Source organism: Salvia miltiorrhiza, chromosome 7 (assembly GCF_028751815.1).
Source record: "Salvia miltiorrhiza cultivar Shanhuang (shh) chromosome 7, IMPLAD_Smil_shh, whole genome shotgun sequence".
Classification (NCBI taxonomy): domain Eukaryota; kingdom Viridiplantae; phylum Streptophyta; class Magnoliopsida; order Lamiales; family Lamiaceae; genus Salvia; species Salvia miltiorrhiza.
In genome coordinates, this window is record NC_080393.1 from 48982227 (window position 1) to 48997067 (window position 14841).

Below are 14841 nucleotides of genomic sequence, written 5' to 3' on the forward strand. Positions count from 1 at the left end.
CTTTGATCCTTTCTCTGAATTTTCTATTGTGAATATGGATATGGACCCAATATTTTTGCAATTGTTTCGAATAATTTATTTCAATATTTATGAAACAAGTCTTCTCATTTTAGATATAGTTTAGCTTTATTTATTTTCTCCAGCATTTATGTATTTTTGGTATCGTCACACGTATAGTATTGGACTACTATGTCTAGATATAAAATGTCGTTTATTCTGCTGAAATAGAAATTTTATTAGAAATAAAAAAAGAAAGACAAGATTCAAAACAAAAGCAGTCTCAAACACCCGCGAGAAACCACGGGTAAACGAAAACAAACACCCAAACTATGAGAAAATATTTAGAGATTCATCCTCATCCAAAGAGTCGTCGTCATCCAACATATCTCCCCATCTTTTAGAAACCACCGCCGACATAGCTCGAGCAGCGTCGGAAGAAGATTGAATCACAAAATTTTGTAGAAGCGCACCTCCATCCTGAGCATGTTGGACTTTATTCAAGAACTCCACTGGCACAATATGTGCTCCTGCGCCCTGCAAAACGGCACCATCCGCACGACTCTTACTCATATCCATACCATTCTTGATTATACGCCGGAGCCGGTGCTTTATAGAGGAATCGGAAACCCTCCCCTTCTTGGTAGAACCCTTTGGACGCCCACGGCCGCGAGGAATGGGAGAATCCTCCATCATCGCCTTTCCTGGCATCACCACCAAAGCTAGATCCGATTGCGGGACCTGAAGCATAGTCTCCGCAGAGGAAGACGACCCAAGTTGGGCCTCAGGGATTGACTCCTTTCCTGGCGTCACAGTCAAAGCCATGTCTGTATTGCTACAATGCAGAGTGACAATATCAACCTGTGTATCTGACACTATAGTATTTTCCACCCGATGTCGGGTAGTGTCATTCATCATCGGAACAATCTCCATACCAACAGACTTGTCCGCCCTGTTATCATCAACCGAGTGTTCAGAGACATCATCATTATCCAACTGAACCTCAGCATCCAACGACTCCAGAGCAGCAAAGGGGTTGTGAAGGTCCACCTCCACCTGCGCAGCATCCGATCCAAGATTTAGGGAACCAACGACTTCCTTCCTTGTTGAATCCGGGAAGGTGTCCATCTCGTCATCCCCAAGAGCAGAGTCACGATTCGAGGGGGTCAGGATTCCACCCTTCTCATAAACAACCATCTCAAGAGAAGCCTCAGAGCAGGCCTGTTTACGATCCACTTGTTTCCAGTTGGAGCGATGTTGCTGAACAGGGGCTGGGTCGGTACCTTTGCCAGCTGACTGACCCTCAGTATCATTCCTCCCCTCTTTAGATCTCCTGCAAGAGGTAGTAGCATGACCAACAACACAGCAAAAGTGACAATAATATGGGAGGTCTTCATATCCGAATTCGAGAACAAAAACCCGATCCCCACATTTGACATCCAAAAAATCAGGCACAGCCTTAGGTTGAAATGGCTGAAAATTGAAACTGAAGTCTAAAATGCCGTTTATTCAAATGGCTGAAAATTGAAACTGAAGTCTAAAATATTATAGATTGAAATATTTATAAATTAAAATATTTTCACCTTAGTGTCAGTTTATATTTGTGATTAATCTCATCTTTTGCCTTTGAGTTTGTTTAGTCTCATATAATAAAATAAATATAGTTGAAATTAATAATCGCATAATCAACATTTATAATAAAATTAAATTGTTTCAAAGTCCATAAAAGAAATAATAGTTGCCAGTATGATATATCAATATATATATATATATATATATATAACATAAGTGTGTGTAAGTAAATTCAATTATAAACGGCATAATTGAAATTTGGAAGAAAAAAAATACATAATTCATGCTAGTGAAAACTATCTTAAATTTTTAGTTAAGAGTTTACTATTGTTGTGAATGTAGTTAAACATTTTTAATTCCTTCCTCTTTTTCCTTTATTTTAAGAAAAACTAACTCAATAATCTTATCCAACTAATTGAAAATTACGTTATTTTTAAAATTATAAATTACAATCCATACACACATACTTTATCAAACTCTCATCCAATTAATTAATTTATAAATCTTTCTTAAAATTATAACAAAAAAAATGTGTGCACGTATCTTTTCAGTACTTTTACCTAAGTAATTGGTTATTAAATTTTACTCTACATAAAAATAGAAAAGTGAATATTTTCTTACAAAAAATATGGATCATGTAGAAAAATATCTATTAATATATTAATTAAAAAATAATGTTGCCAATTATTATGTAATATGGGCGGGCATGTTTTAAAAAACGACGAGGAGTGTGCATATTTTTATTTTTATTTTATTATTCTTGACACAAAACACAATTTTATTGTTTTTATGTGGTTTCATCTTGGATAATATAAGCATCTTAAATCAAAGATCATGGAAAGCCATTTAATTCAGTATATGAATTTGAAATAAATAAATAACTATTTTAATCAATTAAATAACTTTTTATTTTTTATTTATATCTTTCTTTTCTAAAAATCAAACATTTTTTTTCTTATTTTATCTTTTTATTTTTATTTTTTCTTTTTTACATTTTTTTGATTTATTACATTATAAATTTCTATCTATTTTATGTATAAAATTGTTAATATAACAAATAACATTACTATGTAGAGACATCAAATTATGTATAGTTCATTGTATGAAGGAAATTACAAAATGATGTATGTAAATATTCTATAAATAATAATATTAGTGTTGAATATGTTGATCATCTTCATCATCTTTTCTTTGTTGAAGGAAATTACAAAATGATGGACACCTTTTCTTTGTTGAATCGGCTGATATAGTCTCGAAGAGACTCGCCACGCTGTTGCACCACGGTGTAAAGATCCTCTGATATCTTTTCAAGTTTCCTGCTACTAGCATATTGCTGCACAAATATATCTGTTAGTTGAGCAAAACTTAAAATAGAATAATTTGGAAGGTTAGTGTACCACTGGAGGGCCGGTCCTGTCAGACTAGAACCGAACCCCTTACACATGCAGGCCTGCCTCAATTCACGAGGAATTGCGGCAGTGAACATCCTTTGCTTGTATTGAGCGATATGGTCGGTCGGATCCGTCGTGCCGTCGAACATTTGCATGCTCGGGAAGCTAAACTTGATGGGCATTTCCACCAAGGCAATTTCATCCACAAATGGCGAGTCGGCATAGCAATTCTCTGAACTTTTGTGGATGGGTGCCGGGACACCGGGAATTCGCTGGATCAAGGCCTCCATTTCCGCCAGCTTTCTCGCCAATTCTCCATCTCTGATTGCGTATGGGCCGGTTGTGGCTGGTTGAGTGAATTCATTGGTGAACAGCTGGTCTTGGGTGGACTCCCTTGGACCGTGTCCGTCAGGCTGTTGGTTAACCTGGGTTGGCGGCACGGTCGTCTGATTTAGCCCTAGTATGGTAGGTTGTGCGCCTCCAACGGCGGCATTGCCCATTGTTACGCCCGGCGTGGTGAAGATGGTTCGAGCATGTTGTCCTCCGGTGACGGTTGTTCTATCTTGTCGGAGTGTTCCTGGCGTTCTGGCGTTCGGGTTGGGTTGCCCAAGTTCCCGCACTTGCTCCAACGCGGATGTTGTCATGTTAATGCCTGCATTCAAAGTTACACGACCGGGGTCAGTCTGGTTACCAACTACACTACGGTTTCTTACCGAAGATGACGGATCCGTCACGAGGTGGTTGGATCCGTCCTTGCGAGTGATCGGTGTATCTCCCAAAGGCTGCATGGAAGACACTTGGGCTCGGAAGCCGAGAGGTTCGATGATTTCGATAGGCTCCATAGCTTCGAGACGGTCATACAAGTTGGCGTTCTCCCTTTCCAACTTTTTGCACCTCTCTCGCTCCTGATTCATCTGTTCAGTTAGGGCGGCGATCTGGGCGGCTAGGTCAGCCTGAGTAGTCACGTGGGGAGCGTCGGGGGTTTCGGATCCGTCACGACCGTCAGACATAATTGATGCTCGTAGAGATTTGTGGAAGGTGCGTTGATCCGCTTGATTGCTAGGGCCCCACGGTGGGCGCCAAATTGTGGGGGATGAATCCAACAATCACGGAAGTGACGTCAGTCACGTCAGGATCGACGGGCACTAGCAACCTGAGATCACAAGTAACGTTAGAGCCCTCCGAAGAGCACCGGTGGGGGTGTCGATGGAAGGGCCTCCGACGCTCAAGTCAGTAAATAATAATAATAAAAATCGTATTAAAAGCAGTGGAAAGTAAATGAAATGATGAATCGGATCGATTTGGTTGATGAAGTTGAAGGTGATTGAGCAATGAGCGAGGGCCGTTGGGTCGTCCCGGTTGATCTGATCACCGGAGAACCTAAGGCTGGGAGCGTGGAGGCAGAAGAGTGTTAGAGGATGTGTTGGAATGGGAATTATTGCAAGTATCAGTCTGAGTGTTAATGACGGCGTCCCCTCCCAAGTGTTAATGAAGTAGTATTTATAGGTTATGGACCGGCAAGGAGGCGACTAGGGTTAGGGTTTGTTGGAATGTTCTTTGAAACCCTAGCGGTTCCGATTTTCCAGGACACGATCTTCCGCGACTTTCGTTTGACCTAGTCACCCATGTTTGACTAGGTTTTCGTAAGCTTATAATCCAGTTTGTGTACTTTCGTGTTGAGATATTTACTATGGCGCTGCTACTAAAGCAGAGGGATCGCGCTTGTGCCAGAGCAGAGGGATCGTGTCGCTGCCAAAGCAGAGGGATCCCGCCTCTGCCCGAGCAGAGGGATCGTGTCGCTGCCAGAGCAGAAGGATCGCGCCTCTGCCAGAGCAGAGGGATCATGTTGCTGCCAGAGCAGAGTGATCGCACCTCTGCCAGAGCAGAAGGATCATTTTGCTGATTCCTCTGGCGAGGATTTTGTTGATTCCTCTGGCGAGGACTTTGTTTATTCCTCTGGCGAAGACTTCGCTGATTCCTCTGGCGAAGACTTCGCTGATTCCTCTGGCGAGGCGCCAGAGGAATCGCGGCGAGCAGGGAAGTCACCCCGAGCAGAGAATTCGCGGCGAGCAGAGAAATCGCCCCGAGCAGAGAATTCCTCTGGCGAGGATTTCGCTGACCTCTAGTTAGTCGGATTTTATCCACTACAGTTTGTCCCCCACTCCATAGTTGGAATTTTTTCAACTATGGAGTGCAATTTAACTTGTATAGGGTGCGCATAGTGAGCAGGGCATTACCCTTTTCTTTGATTCCCGGCAGTTCACGTGAAATAGGTGAGCCGAAAAAACATGGTATTAAATGGTCGGGGTGACATAACATTGGGCGTCCTAGAACCGCGGCACATTCAAAGGCCCAAAATGTATCCAATGGCGTTGGATGTTACGGTGGCGATGAATCATAAATGAATAGATTTAGAATCAATCGGTGAATTGTTGTTGGACCGCGAATTGTAACTAGTGTTTGATCGGAGAGGTGATAGAGTCATTGGATTGTTGAGAGCACGAGAGTAAATTGTTGTAGTATTGTAAGCAAAGATAGCGTAGGTTTCAAATTACGCGTACATGGCTTTTTATAAACCCATGCTGGGGGTACAATAGTAAAATCGTTGCTAAAACATGCGCCTCGCGTGATCGAAGGCATAAGAGTAAGTTCGCCCCCTAGGCGGGAGATTTCCCCGTTCTTTTGGTGATTTTTCCGGCGAAGGTGCGATTTCTCTGGCAAGAGCCATTTCTCTGGCGAAGGCCATTTCTCTGGCAAGAGCCATTTCTCTGGCGAAGGCCATTTCTCTGACACGAGCCATTCTTCTGGCGATTGTGATTTCTCTGGCAAGAGCCATTTATCTGGCGAAGGCAATTTCTCTGGCAAGAGCCATTTCTCTGGCGAAGGCCATTTCTCTGGAAAGAGCCATTTCTCTGGCGAAGGCCATTTCTCTGGCGAATGCCATTTCTTTGACACGAGCCATTCTTCTGGCGATTGTGATTTCTCTGGCAAGAGCCATTTCTCTGGCGAAGGCCATTTCTCTGGCAAGAGCCATTTCTCTGGCAAGAGTCATTTCTCTGGCGAAGGCCATTTATCTGGCAAGAGCCATTTATCTGGCGAAGCGAAAATTTTCCAGTTTGGGGAAAGCGCACTTTGCGCTGATGGACACGATGGGTCTTTACCTCAGGTTCGTGAAACGGGCTTGTGCCTTGTATAAGTAAGTTTTTCCCCCCATTTAGACTTAGTTGTTGAAACTTAAGTCTAAATTCAGGATGTTCGGGGTGGGACGGGCTTGCGTCTTTTAAATGAAGTTTTCTTCCCCCCATTTAGACTTAGTTGTTTAAACTTAAGTCTAAATTCAAGAAGTTCGGAGTGAGATGGGCGTGAGCCTTTGACATAAAAATTTTATCCCCCCATTTAGACTTAGTTGATAAACTTAAGGCTAAATTCATGGTGTTTGGGGCGAGATGGGCGTGAGCCTTTGACATGAAAATTTTCTCCCCCCCATTTAGACTTAGTTGTTTGAACTTAAGGCTAAATGCAGTATATGCGGGGTGATACGGGCTTGCGCCTTTTACATTTAAAGTTTTTCCCCCCGGGTTTGGAGAGCCATTAATCTGGCGAGTGTGATTTCTCTGGCGAGAACCGTTTCTCTGGCGAAGGCTATTTCTCTGGCGATGGCCATTTCTCTGGCGAGAGTCATTTCTCTGGCGAGGTGTGGAGGGGGGGTTGCGCTCCTTAGAGCTGCCTACATACCCATTTAAGGGATCAAGCCCGGATGTAGTTCTCGACCTGCATGCAAAGGTCAGTAATTGTAGTAGATGACATGGGTCTCGGAAGACCTTATTGAAATAAAGTGAAATTTTGTAGAGTTTAGGGTCAAGCGTGGTACTGCTTGAGATGTAGGGCGTTCCAACTGTTGTTGATTTCACGTCCGTCTGTCGATTGCAGCTTGTATGCTCCACGTCCAACCACTTTGGTGATCAGATATGGTCCTTCCCAATTCGGGGCTAATTTACCCGTACTTGTTTCCTTGGTGTTCTGGAACACTTTTCGCAGCACCTAATCGCCCGGCTTAAATGTGCGAGTGCGGATATGTTTGTTGTAGTGTCTGGCGATGCTTTGTTGGTAGGAAGCTAGTCTGATATTCGCTTTGTTCCGTTTCTCGTCGAGGAGATCTAACTCGTGGCACATGGCCTCTTGATTCCCGTCGTCTATCGTGAGCTCATGTCTGGCAGTTGGTACTTCGCTTTCTGTTGGGATTACTGCCTCCATTCCATAGGCGAGGGAGAATGGTGTTTCCCCTGTTGATGCTCTTGTAGTTGTTCGGTAGGACCATAGCACGCCTGGTAACTCATCTGCCCATTTGCCTTTGGCCTTCTCTAGTCGTTTCTTCAAGGTGTTCATGATTGTTTTGTTGGAAGATTCCGCTTACCCGTTGGCTTGGGGGTACCTTGGCGTTGAGAAGCTTAGTTTGATGTTCCAAAACCTGCAAAAATCTTGAAAGTCTGCGCTTATAAATTGGGACCCATTGTCAGTGACGATCTCCTTGGGTACCCCATACCGGCAGATCACGTTCTTCCATATGAACCCCTTGACTTCTTTGTCGCGAACTTGGTGGAAAGACTCTGCCTCTATCCATTTGCTAAAATAATCGGTCACTGCCAACATATTTACCTTCTGTCCAGGCGCCATGGGCAATTTGCCTACAATGTCCATCCTCCATTTCATGAATGGCCATGGCGAAGTGATAGCAGTCAGGGGTTCCGGGGGCAGATGTGATATTTGGGTGAATTGTTGGCACTTATCGCATTTTTTGGCGTAATCAGTTGCGTCTGTCTTCATTGTTGGCCAGTAGTAACCGTTGGTTAAGGCGCGGTGAGCGAGGCTTCTGCCTACCGAGTGGTTGCCACATTCTCCTTCGTGTAATTCGGACAAGACGTATCTTGCTTCTACAGGGTTAATGCATTTCAAATATGGACCGGTAAATGAACGTTTATATAGTTTACCTCGGATGATGCAGAACCGTGCGGCCTGAGCTTTAATTCGACGAGCGTCATTCCGATCCTCTGGGAGCATATCTCTTTCGAGATATTCCATTATTGGGGTCATCCATGTTTGTCCGACTGATACTGCAGTCACGTGTTCCTCGGCCTCATCTCCTTGTATTGCTGGATATTGAAGGCAAGTGATAGTTATGGTCTTAGGTTGTGCAGTCTGTATTGCTGACCCTAGGTTGGCCAAGGCGTCAGCGTGGCCATTTTCCACTCTCGGCACTTGCTTGATGGTAAATTCTTTAAAGCACAATTGGAGTTCTTTCGTCTTGCCCAGGTAAGCCGTCATTTTCGCATCTTTAGCTTGAAATGTACCCTGCATCTGGTTAACTACGAGTTGAGAATCACTAAATACATTAATGCGTTTTACCCCAATTTCTTTAGCTAATCCGAGTCCAGCTATCATGGCTTCGTATTCAGCCTCATTGTTGGTTGTTTTGAAATCACATCGGATTGACCGCTCGATGTTGTCTCCTCGTGGTGATGAGAGGACGATTCCAAGTCCGCTCCCTCGTACGTTGCTGGATCCATCGACATATAGTTTCCAAGTTCCACTTTGGTTTGGTTCTTCCGCCAGACAGCATAACTCTTTGTCGGCCTGTATAGTAAGGTTAGGTGCAAAGTCAACAATAAAATCGGCTAATACCTGAGATTTAAGTGCGGTCCGTGGTTTGTATGTGATGTCGTATTCACTCAACTCTACTGCCCACTTTGTCAATCGACCGGATAGTTTCGGCTTGTGGAGTATGGCTTTGAGGGGGTATGTGGTCACCACTGAGATCAGGGTGGCATTGGAAGTAGGGTCGAAGTTTTCTTGCTGCGTGGACCAATGCGAGAGCTAGTTTCTCCAGTTGGCTGTATCGGGTCTCCGCATCTAGGAGGGACTTGCTCACATAGTATATCGGTGCTTGCCTCCCTTCGTCTTTCCTGACCAACACGGCACTGACAGCTGTCTCGGACACGGCCAAATAAACCAATAGGACTTCATGGTCTTTTGGTTTGGCCAGAAGGGGCGGGTTGGTCAGGTATTGCTTGAGTTGTTGTAATGCCTCCTCACTAGAGCTGTCAAAATGGGCCGAAATTGGCCCGGCCCGCTGGGCCCGCCCGCCCGGCCCGTAGTTTTGGGCGGGCTGGGCTAGGATTTCCAAGGCCCAAAAAAAATCGGGCCTCCCAAGCCCGACCCACGCGGCCCGCCGGGCCACGCGGCCCTGTGGGCCAAAAAGCCCGCTGGGCTTTTGGGCCTAAATTGGCCCGTTAGTTATAGGTTGTTTTAAATTCATTAATCATTATTCCTCCAAGAGTCCAAGTCCAAAAAAAGTTTGTCCAAGTCGTCTGCAATCAAAATTAGGATTTAAATCATCACTTAGTCATTTAATATTATAGTACTTAATATTAAAATAATTTCTAATTTAGTTATCAACCTAAAGAATAAAGATGAACAAGAAAAGCAAAACTTATTGATTTAAACGTGAATAGGTGATGAATGATGATTCACCTTTTACTTTTCAAAAGCATTTTGTTTTAAATATGAATGCATTTTAAACTTGTTTATCATTTATCAATATTCAAGATGGTGAATACGCGATTATTGAAAATATAATAAGTTAAAATTTTACTTATAAGAATTTGGCCCGTTTGGCCCGGCCCGCCCGGCGGCCAGTGCTGGGCTGGACTGGGCTTCAATATTAGTGGCCCGCTGAAATTTTGGGCCGGCCCGACCCGGCCCAAAAAATTGCCTAGGCCCGTCGGGTTGGGCTGGGCCAGCCCGGCCCGCTAGGTTTGACAGCCCTACTCCTCACACTCCTCTGTCCACTCAAAGGTTTTTGATTTCCTAAGAGTGTTGAAGAATGGATGATACCGCTCTGAGGATTTTGAGATGAATCGGCCCAACGCGGCTATCCTCCCTATTAATTTTTGTACGTCCTTGACGCATGTTGGGGATTGGATCTTCATGATGGAGTCGATTTGGGCCGGGTTGGCCTCTATGCCCCTTTGGGTGACCATATAACCTAAGAATTTCCCTGCACTGACACCAAAAGAACATTTAGTAGGATTTAGCTTCATATTGTATTTTCTAAGAATCTCAAATGTCTCCCTCAAATGATCAATGTGGTCCCTCGCGCGGATAGATTTGACCAACATGTCGTCGATGTAGACTTCCTATTGTTTGGCCCAGCAAACTTGCAAACATTCGATTGACCAGGCGTTGATATGTGGCTCCTACGTTCTTCAATCCGAATGGCATATACTTGTAGCAAAATAACGCTACGCTGGTCATGAAGGCTGTTTTCTCCTCGTCATCAGGGTGCATCCGGATTTGATGGTATCCCGAGTATGCGTCCATGAAACTCATCAATTCATGGCCTGCTGTTGCGTCCACTAGCATGTCGATGTGTGAAAGTGGGAACGAATCTTTCGGGCATGCCTTATTGAGGTCCGTGAAGTCGATGCAGACTCGCCATTTGTCATTCTTTTTCTTGACCACCACCACGTTTGCGAGCCATTCGGGATAGTGGACCTCTCGAATGAGTCCATTCTTGAGGAGCTTCGCGACTTCATCATTTACTACTTGGTTTCTCTCCGGTGCAAACTTTCTACGTTTCTGTTTCCTCGGTGGGTAGCCCGGGGTGACCTGTAACCTGTGAACAATAATATTAGGGTCAATCCATGTCATGTCCTCATGGGACCAAGCGAAACAATCGTAGTAATCAGATAGGAAATTGATAAGTTTCTCTCTGAGCTCTGGTTCGAGTTGTGCTCCAATCCGAACTTTGTGGTCCGGAAAGCTCGCATTAATTTGAATTTCATCTATCTCCACCATCTCCTCTTCGATCAGGCTGCAGTGGTCTCTTCGTTTGATTTCTCTGCTCTGCAGACTCTGACTTCTCTGCTCTGCAGATTTCGACTTCTCTGCAGCTCCGTGTGCTTGACTTATGTCTTAAGTGCACCGCAAGGTATGATGTGGATGTTCCTGTTCTCCCATGTGCTTTGAATGGGGCGGGGCTTCTTACTGTAATTGCTATAAGGATGGGTTTTTCGCCTTCATAGTGGTTTGATAGCACGCCCTGGAGTCCTTCTGCTCTCCCTTGATCTCCTTAACTCCCCACTTGGTAGGGAATCGTATGACTTGATGATAGGTAGATGGTACTGCTTCCATTTTGTGGATCCATGGACGGCCTAGGATGACGTTGTATGCTGATGGGGCGTCTACCACGAGAAACCTAGTGGAAAGGTTAACTCCCTCTGCGTAAACGGGAAGATCGATCTCCCCTACAGTAGTCGTACTCTCGCCACTGAAGCCAACGAGTACGGCCGCTTTCTTGATTAGTTTGGACTCGTCCAAACCCATCTCCCTGTATGCACTGAAAAACAAAATATTGGCAGAGCTACCATTGTCTATTAGCACACGCTTCGTTAAACAGTTAGCAATATAAATGGAAATAACTAAAGCATCATGATGAGGGTGTAGAAGCTTGTCTGATTCGGATGTTGCAAAGCTGATTGTTAGGGTTGGATCCGTTGGTCCAGCTTTGCCGGAAGGCGGAGCCACTGTTTTTGCTTGATCTAGCCTGTCTGGCGTGTCTCTTGGCGGCTGAGTGGGTGATTCTGCTGACTTCGGAGCCTCCGGATATCACATTCACAGTTCTCTCATGATGTGGCGGGTCTGGTGGGCTGTCGTTTCTGTGTTTCTCTTGTCTATCCCCTCCTTGTTGTAGGGTAAGCTTGCCCTTTTCGGTCAGGTAATCTGAGGGCGATGCAATCCTCTGTTCGATGCCCATGATCTGCATGGAACTCACACCATTTGGATCTGTCCCTCTGGTCAGCTGGGGCCCTCATCTTTTCTGGCCATTTGACTTTGTTGCCTAGATTCTTGAGAGCTAAGACCGCCTCGGCTGGCGAGATAGATAAGTTGTACTCTGGGATCTGGCCCTTTCACGTGGTCGTGTCTCGTAAGGTTGGTCATACTGTTTCCTTCTGTACTCTTGTCGTGGAGATGGGTAAGGCTCAGACCGCCTATCATTTGTCCTCCTATCCACCCTGGAGTCTCTTCTAGTGTTTCTGCTTGGTGAAGATCGGTGGTGGCTGTATTGATCTTCCCCCCCATTTGATTTGTGCCCATGCCTTGGCAAGGACGTCTTCCATTGTTCTACAAGGGTATTTGGTAAGGTCTTTGTAGAGGTCTGAGTCGGGTAGGAGATCCCTTTCGGAAGGCGGTGACCGCTGTTTGGATGTTGCAATTGGTGATGGACACATTTTCTTTGTTGAATCGGCTGATATAGTCTCGAAGAGACTCGCCACGCTGTTGCACCACGGCGTAAAGATCCTCTGATATCTTTTCAAGTTTCCTGCTACTAGCATATTGCTGCACAAATATATCTGTTAGTTGAGCAAAACTTAAAATAGAATAATTTGGAAGGTTAGTGTACCACTGGAGGGCCGGTCCTGTCAGACTAGAACCGAACCCCTTACACATGCAGGCCTGCCTCAATTCACGAGGAATTGCGGCAGTGAACATCCTTTGCTTGTATTGAGCGATATGGTCGGTCGGATCCGTCGTGCCGTCGAACATTTGCATGCTCGGGAAGCTAAACTTGATGGGCATTTCCACCAAGGCAATTTCATCCATAAATGGCGAGTCGGCATAGCAATTCTCTGAACTTTTGTGGATGGGTGCCGGGACACCGGGAATTCGCTGGATCAAGGCCTCCATTTCCGCCAGCTTTCTCGCCAATTCTCCATCTCTGATTGCGTATGGGCCGATTGTGGCTGGTTGAGTGAATTCATTGGTGAACAGCTGGTCTTGGGTGGACTCCCTTGGACCGTGTCCGTCAGGCTGTTGGTTAACCTGGGTTGGCGGCGCGGTCGTCTGATTTAGCCCTAGTATGGTAGGTTGTGCGCCTCCAACGGTGGCATTGCCCATTGTTACGCCCGGCGTGGTGAAGATGGTTCGAGCATGTTGTCCTCCGGTGACGGTTGTTCCATCTTGTCGGAGTGTTCCTGGCGTTCTGGCGTCCGGGTTGGGTTGCCCAAGTTCCCGCACTTGCTCCAACGCGGATGTTGTCATGTTAATGCCTGCATTCAAAGTTACACGACCGGGGTCAGTCTGGTTACCAACTACACTACGGTTTCTTACCAAAGATGACGGATCCGTCACGAGGTGGTTGGATCCGTCCTTGCGAGTGATCGGTGTATCTCCCAGAGGCTGCATGGAAGATACTTGGGCTCGGAAGCCGAGAGGTTCGATGATTTCGATAGGCTCCATAGCTTCGAGACGGTCATACAAGTTGGCGTTCTCCCTTTCCAACTTTTTGCACCTCTCTCGCTCCTGATTCATCTGTTCAGTTAGGGCGGCGATCTGGGCGGCTAGGTTAGCCTGAGTAGTCACGTGGGGAGCGTCGAGGGTTTCGGATCCGTCACGACCGTCAGACATGATTGATGCTCATAGAGATTTGTGGAAGGTGCGTTGATCCACTTGATTGCTAGGGCCCCACGGTGGGTGCCAAATTGTGGGGGATGAATCCAACAATCATGGAAGTGACGTCAGTCACGTCAGGATCGACGGGCACTAGCAACCTGAGATCACAAGTAACGTTAGAGGCCTCCGAAGAGCACTGGTGGGGGTGTCGATGGAAGGGCCTCCGACGCTCAAGTCAGTAAATAATAATAATAAAAATCGTATTAAAAGCAGTGGAAAGTAAATGAAATAATGAATCGGATCGATTTGGTCGATGAAGTTGAAGGTGATTGAGCAATGAGCGAGGGCCATTGGGTCGTCCCAGTTGATCTGATCACCGGAGAACCTAAGGCTGGGAGCGTGGAGGCAGAAGAGTGTTAGAGGATGTGTTGGAATGGGAATTATCGCAAGTATCAGTCTGAGTGTTAATGACGGCGTCCCCTACCAGGTGTTAATGAAGTAGTATTTATAGGTTATGGATCGGCAAGGAGGCGACTAGGGTTAGGGTTTGTTGGAATGTTCTTTGAAACCCTAGCGGTTCCGATTTTCCAAGACACGATCTTCCGCGACTTTCGTTTGACCTAGTCACCCATGTTTGACTAGGTTTTCGTAAGCTTATAATCCAGTTTGTGTACTTTTGTGTTGAGATATTTACTATGGCGCTGCTACTAAAGCAGAGGGATCGCGCTTGTGCCAGAGCAGAGGGATCGTGTCGCTGCCAAAGCAGAGGGATCCCGCCTCTGCCCGAGCAGAGGGATCGTGTTGCTGCCAGAGCAGAAGGATCGCGCCTCTGCCAGAGCAGAGGGATCTTTTTGCTGATTCCTCTGGCGAGGATTTTGTTGATTCCTCTGGCGAGGACTTTGCTGATTCCTCTGGCGAGGACTTCGCTGATTCCTCTGGCGAGGCGCCAGAGGAATCGCGGCGAGCAGGGAAGTCGCCTCGAGCAGAGAATTCGCGGCGAGCAGGGAAATCGCCCCGAGCAGAGAATTCCTCTGGCGAGGATTTCGCTGACCTCTGGTCAATCGGATTTTATCCACTACAGACGTCACATGTTTTAAGAAATCATGCAAAGTATAGTGTCCCACATTGATTATGATATATAGAGGGATAATTATTACTCCATCCATCCCTGAAATAAGTTCCTCTTTTTCCTTTTTGGGACGTCCATCAAATAAGTTCTTATTTCTTTCTTTCCATTTTTGGACAACTACCCCACCACTAATAATACTTTATTTATTCTTACTTTTCACTTTTTCATCACTCCCAATACTAATTATAACATTTTTTCACATTTTCACTACTCTCAATACTAATTATAACACATTTTTCTCCACTATCAATACACTTTACTACTTTTCCTTAAAACCTGTGTCGTCCCCAAAGAGGAAATTAT